We start from the raw sequence: 7,251 nt of genomic DNA on the forward strand, positions 1-7,251 counted from the left end.
CTCAGCCAGGATTCCGGTTCCGGCGGAGCAGCGGGAAGGAAGGAGGGATGCCGCTGCTCCGCTGGGCTAAGGTTTTAACATCAAAAATATAGGTGGTTTTGAACTAGTTTGAAGGCCAGTGTGCATGTTCAGTGAGCTGAAAGTTCCTTGTCTCGGTGTCCGGTTTCTGTGCGGCGTCCTCTCCTTGGTTTTGCCGCGGGAGAGCTGAGAGCTGGGAGCACCCGATCAGCTGGGGCTCGGAAGATGGCGGCCGCCAGCGTGCATATTCGGTGAGCCGGGGTGCATATTCAGTGAGCCGGCGTGTATATTCAGTGAGCCGGCGTGCATACTCGGTGGGCCGAAGGTTCTTCATCTTGATGCCCGGTTCCTGTGCGGCGTCCTCTCCCTGTTTTTGCCGTGGGAGAGCGGAGAGCTGAGAGCCCTGATCAGCTGGGGCTCGGAAGTTGGCGGCCGCTGTGGAGCGAGCGAAGTGCCCCACCTCTGAGTCCTCTTCCTGAGTTCCTCTCTCGCTCCGGGAACGTTCCCACGCCAAGATTGAGGCTGGGGGGACGAGTGAAGGAGTTTGGGGTGAGTTCCATGAATGAACAAGCTGGTGAGTCGGGTGAGCCGAATGAGTTGGACTGTGTTGGAGGAGGACGCTCTTGAGGGCAATGCGACCAGCCAGGCAGACCGGGATGCCGAGCAGCTGTGCGGTGGGTGCGCTCGGCGCTGGAGGAGACCTGGCGGACGGAGGACCGACCATTGCGATAGGAGAGAGGAGACTGAAAGGAGACCAAGGGAGGAGGACTGGTAGATCAAGGTCTGGTGGTGGGAGAGTTATACAGACATGGACGCCCCCTCCCTATTCTGGGCGGGGGGGGAGAGAGAGAGATGCTGAATGATCCTTGACTTTTGAATAACCTCTGCCCCTGAGAACTTGGCACTTTGAGAAGCCTGGCACTTTTGAGAAACTTGGCACTTTGAAAAACTTGGCACTTTGAAAAACTTGGCACTTTGGGAAACTTGGCATTTTGAGAACTTTAGCACTTTTATTAGTTGCTGCTGACCGGATTTCCAAATGAATTGAATTATTCACTATTACCTATATTTGTATTTTCTGTATTTTTATTGTTATTTTTATTCAGTTTTAATGGTGTTTTAATATTAATATTTCTATTAATTGCTATTTTATATTGTTACTAATTTAATTGCTTTTTAATATAATTGGGGTTCTAAGTAATGGATGACTGGGATAAATATACTTGTGGGTATGAATGGAATGATTGGTATGATTGGGTTGTTGGGGGTGGGTGGGGTTATGGTATGGATGAGTTGATTGATAGTAGTGTGAATGATAGATTTGGCCCACCTGACGCTCGGGAGACAGGAGAGGAAGGGGCACCGATCTCTGGGGTGGCAGAGGGTCGGAATATCCCTGTGTTGCTGGGGAGAGGCAGATATGGCGGGGGCCACAGAGTTAGCCGTTCCAGGGGAGCGAGGGATCGTTGCTTAATGACGGTCCCTTGTTCTGGCTCTGTGAGCCCAATCTTGGGCACTGGTGATGAGTGTAACTCTGGCCCTGGGCTCAGATTGCTGCTGCTTAATGCCAGGTCGGTGGTAAATAAAGCTCATCCGGGATCTGATCCTGGATGAGGAGGCCGACCTGGCATGTATTACTGAAACCTGGCTGGGCCCAGAGGGAGGTGTTCCTCTCTCTGAAATCTGCCCAGCCGGGTTTCAGATATGGCATCAACCTCGACCCCAGGGAAGGGGGGAGGAGTGGCTATTATAGCCAGGGAGAGCCTTTGCCTGCGTAGACTCATTGCTCCGGAAATTGCGGGTTGCGAGTCTCTCTTGTTGAAGTTGGACTTAGGGGTTCAGGTGGGCTTATTTCTCATGTACCTGCCTCCCAGCTGCATGTCAAAAGCCCTGCCTGTGCTACTCGAGGAGGTAGCCGGGTTGGCGGTGGAGTTCCCCAGACTCATTGTCCTGGGGGACTTCAACCTGCCGTCACTCGGCGAAACCTCTGGGTTGGCACAGGAGTTCATGGCCACCATGACAGCCATGGACCTGACTCAAGTAGTACAGGGTCTGACTCACAAGGGAGGGCACACACCTGACATGGTATTCCTTTCCGAGCAATTGAGAAATGGTCTGAGACTAAGGGGCTTAGAAGCATTGCCTTTGTCATGGTCAGACCATTTTCTACTATGGCTTGACTTCCTGGCTCCAATCCTTCCCCGCAGGGAGGCAGAACCAATGAAGGTGTTCCGCCCCAGACGCCTCATGGACCCAGAGGGCTTTCAGACGGCGCTTGGGGTTATTCCAGAGGCACTCATCCACAGTTCGGCGGAGTCTCTTGCGGAGGCCTGGAACAGGGCTGCTGCAGAGGTTCTTGACCGGATTGCGCCTTTGCGACCTCTCCGTGGCGCTAGACCCCGTAGAGCCCCATGGTTCAACGAGGAGCTCCGGGAGTTGAAACGCCAAAAGAGATGTCTAGAGAAGCGATGGAGGAAGAGTAGGTCTGAATCTGATCGAACACTTGTAAGAACTTTCATTAAGACTTACAAAGTGGCGCTCAAGGCGGCAAGATGCGCGTACCATGCCGCCTTGATTGCATCAGCGGAATCCCGCCCGGCCACTCTGTTTAGGGTGACCTGCTCCCTTCTTAACCAGGGGGGAGTTGGGGAGCCCTTGCAGAGTAGTGCCGAGGACTTTAACACGTTTTTCACTGATAAAGTCGCTCAGATCCGGGCCAACCTCGACTCCAATTGTAAAACAGAGTCGACTGACAATGAGTCAGTCGAGGTGACTGGGGTACGTACTTGTCCACCTGCCTGGGAAGAGTTTGATCTGGTGACACCTGATGAAGTGGACAAGGCCATTGGAGCTGTGAGTTCCGCCACCTGTTTACTGGATCCGTGTCCCTCCTGGTTGGTTTCGGCCAGCAGGGAGGTGACATGGAGCTGGGCCCAGGAGATTACCAATGCTTCCTTGGGGAGGGGAGTTTTTCCAACACTCTATAAAGAAGCGCTCGTGCACCCCCTCCTCAAGAAGCCTTCCCTGGACCCAGCCATACTTAATAACTATCGTCCAGTCTCCAACCTTCCCTTTATGGGGAAAGTTGTTGAGAAGGTGGTGGCACTCCAGCTCCAGCGGTCCTTGGAAGAAGCCGATTATCTAGGTCCCCAGCAGTCGGGTTTCAGGCCCGGTTACAGCATGGAAACTGCTTTGGTCGCGTTGATGGATGATCTCTGGCGGGCCCGGGACAGGGGTTTATCCTCTGTCCTAGTGCTCCTCGACCTCTCAGCGGCTTTCGATACCATCGACCATGGTATCCTTCTGCACCGGCTGGGGGGGTTGGGAGTGGGAGGCACTGGTCTTCAGTGATTCTCCTCCTACCTCTCTGGCCGGTCGCAGTCGGTGTTAGTGGGGGGTCAGAGGTCGGCTCCGAGGTTTCTCCCTTGTGGGGTGCCTCAGGGCTCAGTCCTCTCCCCCCTGCTATTTAACATCTACATGAAACCGCTGGGTGAGATCATCCAAGGACATGGGGTGAGGTATCATCAATATGCTGATGATACCCAGCTTTACATCTCTACCCCATGCCCAGTCAACAAAGCGGTGGAAGTGATGTGCCGGTGCTTGGAGGCTGTTGGGGCCTGGATGGGTGTCAACAGACTCAAACTCAACCCGGATAAGATGGAGTGGCTGTGGGTTTTGCCTCCCAAGGACAATCCCATCTGTCCGTCCATTACCCTGGGGGGGGAATTATTGACCCCCTCAGAGAGGGTCCGCAACTTGGGCATCCTCCTCGATCCACAGCTCACATTAGAAAACCATCTCTCAGCTGTGGCGAGGGGGGCATTTGCCCAGGTTCACCTGGTGCACCAGTTGCGGCCCTATCTGGACCGGGACTCATTGCTCACAGTCACTCATGCCCTCATCACCTCGAGGTTCGACTACTATAATGCTCTCTACATGGGGCTACCTTTGAAAAGTGTTCGGAAACTTCAGATCGTGCAGAACGCAGCTGCGAGAGCAGTCATGGGCTTACCTAGGTATGCCCATGTTTCACCATCACTCCGCAGTCTGCATTGGCTGCCGATCAATTTCCGGTCACAATTCAAAGTGTTGGTTATGACCTTTAAAGCCCTTCATGGCATTGGGCCAGAATATCTCCGAGACCGCCTCCTGCCGCACGAATCCCAGCGACCGATTAGGTCCCACAGTGTGGGCCTTCTCCGGGTCCCGTCAACTAAACAATGTCGCTTGGCGGGCCCCAGGGGAAGAGCCTTCTCTGTGGCGGCACCGGCTCTCTGGAACCAACTCCCCCCGGAGATTAGAACTGCCCCTACTCTTCCTGCCTTCCGTAAACTCCTTAAAACCCACCTTTGCAGTCAGGCATGGGGGAATTGAAACATCTCCCCCTGGGCATGTTTAATTTATACATGGTATGCTTGTGTGTGTGTCTGTTAGTATATGGGGTTTTTTAAAGCTTTAAATATTTTAACTGATTGCATTATTTATGATTTGTACTACTTGCTGTGAGCCGCCCCGAGTCTTCGGAGAGGGGCGGCATACAAATACAAATAATAAATAAATAAATAAATAAATAATAAATAAATAAGTCCACAAGTTTAAAAGTTGCCAAGACTGGATGGAAGACCCCTGCTGTAGAGGGTCCTGACTCATTCTCACTTGTTTCGAGTAAGACTAGAATTAATGGGATGAAACTTCAAAGATATAAAGAAAAACATATTGGCAGGAGGAACTCTCAATCTTCCCCTTCTCTGGAAGTTTTCAAAGAAAAGCTTGATAGTTCTACATCGGGATGAAGCAGTGAATGTTACAGTGCTCAGAGAATTCAATCTCTTAGGTCACTTTCAACGCCACAATTCAGGACTGTACTACCAAATGTTTATGGAGATTCTCAGTCATCCAGGTCATTGTTGTCCCAAAGGTGGTTTTTCAGGAGGCAACTGAACTTTCTTGTTTTTCTTCGAAGATGTTTCGCTTCTCACCCAAGAAACTTCTTCAGCTATGGCTAGATGGTGGGGAATGAAAGGGTTTATATTCCTCACAGAGCGGTCGTCAATCGTCAATCTCATTATTTTAGAGAGTCGCTGAGGTCACTTGGAGGTTTATCTGTGTCCTCAGGGTCACCTGAGTAGTGCAAACATTCTGTGGAATCTTCTTGGCTGCACGAGATGTTTTCTGCTCTGCGTCCCTTCACTATTGAAGAGAGGCGCAGGCTGTTGGTGATGAGTCTATGTCATCTGAAACTGAAACTGAAGCGCAAATGGTTCCTGCAACCTGCAGGTTTTTTTCCTCCACATTCCTTCATACTCCTACACAATTTGAAGGGTGCTCATTCCAAAATGCATAGCTAAATGTCTATATCAGTGAACCTTTTTTTTTGCTCAAGTAAGGACGCGCATGCACAATAGCATGTGCGCGCGTGTCCACGCCCATATGCAACGCCCACCATCTGCGCATAAATGCACAAACCTCCTGTACTGCCTTCACTGGGAATGCACGCAGGCTTCACTAAAGCCTCTGGACTTCGGGAAGGCCTGTTGGGCTGTTTTTCGCCCTCCCCAGGCTTCAGGAAAGTCTCCACAGCCTAGGTGTTGTGGTTGGCTCGGGGCCAGCTCCTGCAACAGGGAATTTGGATGTTGGTTTAGGGGAATCCTCAGGGTCACAGAGACTTGTATTGTTGTCAGCAGCTTCTGATAGTGAGGATTCATTGCCAAGGTCAGATGGTGGGGAAGCAGAATCAGACGGAGAGATGGGTGCAGGCAGCCCATTAGTTAATGACCCCATTAGTGAGTCATCAGACTCAGAGGAGGATCGGTGGATAGATGCCCGAATATGCAGGCTCATGGTTAGAAGGGACCAACTGCACAGGTATCATCGGAGATAAGGGGGAACACCTGTTTCTTAAGCAATTAGGTTAATGGGGTTGATGATAAATTATGGGCATTGGGGAGTGCGCATGTGGGCGTTTATTCATTTGGAGAGAGATCATTGCCAAGGATTGGACTATTCCAGGATTTCTGTTGACTCTTTCAACAATTCACAGTTAACTCTTGTGGACTCAAAGAAGGGGGAGTTGTGAGGAATCACAGCTGACTTCATTGTTCTCTTTTGTTCCTGCTTTTGACCGTATTCCATGACTGTTATCTGGGTGAGAGAAATTTGACTCTGCTTAAACGTGTGTGCTTTTAACACTGTTTCAGATAAACTACTTTTCTTTCTTCTGTGTATTTGACTTTGCATTCCTCTCTCACTGGGGGCTATTAACGAGAAGCCTGGCATAACACTAGGGAGAGCGAAAAATGGCCCAACTGGCATACTGCAAGTTCGTTTGGTCCGTTGGGCTCATTTTTTGCCATCCAAAGGCTCTAGAGGTTTTCCTGAAGCGTAGGGAGTGTGAAAACCGCTTTCACCCCACCCTCTGGAAAGCTGAAAATAAACTGGCCAGCACACATAGCGCAAAGCCTCATGTGCCTTCAGATATGGCTCCATGTGCCACCTGTGGCACACGTGCTATAGGTTCGCCATTGCGAGTCTATAGAGATAGTCAGTTACCCAGGTCATGGTTGTCACAAAGATGCAAAAAACATGCCGCTGAAAAAGCTGCTTTGGATGAGAAGTGAAAAACTAGAAATTCCAGTTGCCTCTTGAAAAAGCACCTTTGCGGTGACTGTATTACCAGGTTCTGGAGAATAGAAACATAGAAGACTGACGGCAGAAAAAGACCTCATGGTCCATCTAGTCTGCCCTTATAGCATTTCCTGTATTTTATCTTAGGATGGATATATGTTTATCCCAGGCATGTTTAAATTCAGTTACTGTGGATTTACCAACCACGTCTGCTTAATATTTAAATGTTTCAATCATGTCCCCCCTTTTCCTTCTGTCCTCCAGACTATACAGATTGAGTTCATTAAGTCTTTCCTGATACGTTTTATGCTTAAGACCTTCCACCATTCTTGTAACCAGTCTTTGGACCCATTCAATAGCTACTTCTGTTCAGTTTTCTCAAAAGACACATTACAAAATAATAATGTAGAGGGATATAGCATTGCTTCCAGCTGTACGGATTCAGCTCCAGTGATCTTAGAAGCCGATGTCTTAGAAGAACTTGAACGATTAAAGATAAATAAAGCAATGGGTCCAGATGGCATCCACCCCAGAGTTCTTAAAGAACTCAGATCTGTCATTGCTACCCCCCTGAATGATTTGTTTAACCAATCCCTGTTAACAGGA

This window comes from Erythrolamprus reginae, chromosome 2 (genome assembly GCF_031021105.1).
Source record: "Erythrolamprus reginae isolate rEryReg1 chromosome 2, rEryReg1.hap1, whole genome shotgun sequence".
NCBI classification, from domain to species: domain Eukaryota; kingdom Metazoa; phylum Chordata; class Lepidosauria; order Squamata; family Dipsadidae; genus Erythrolamprus; species Erythrolamprus reginae.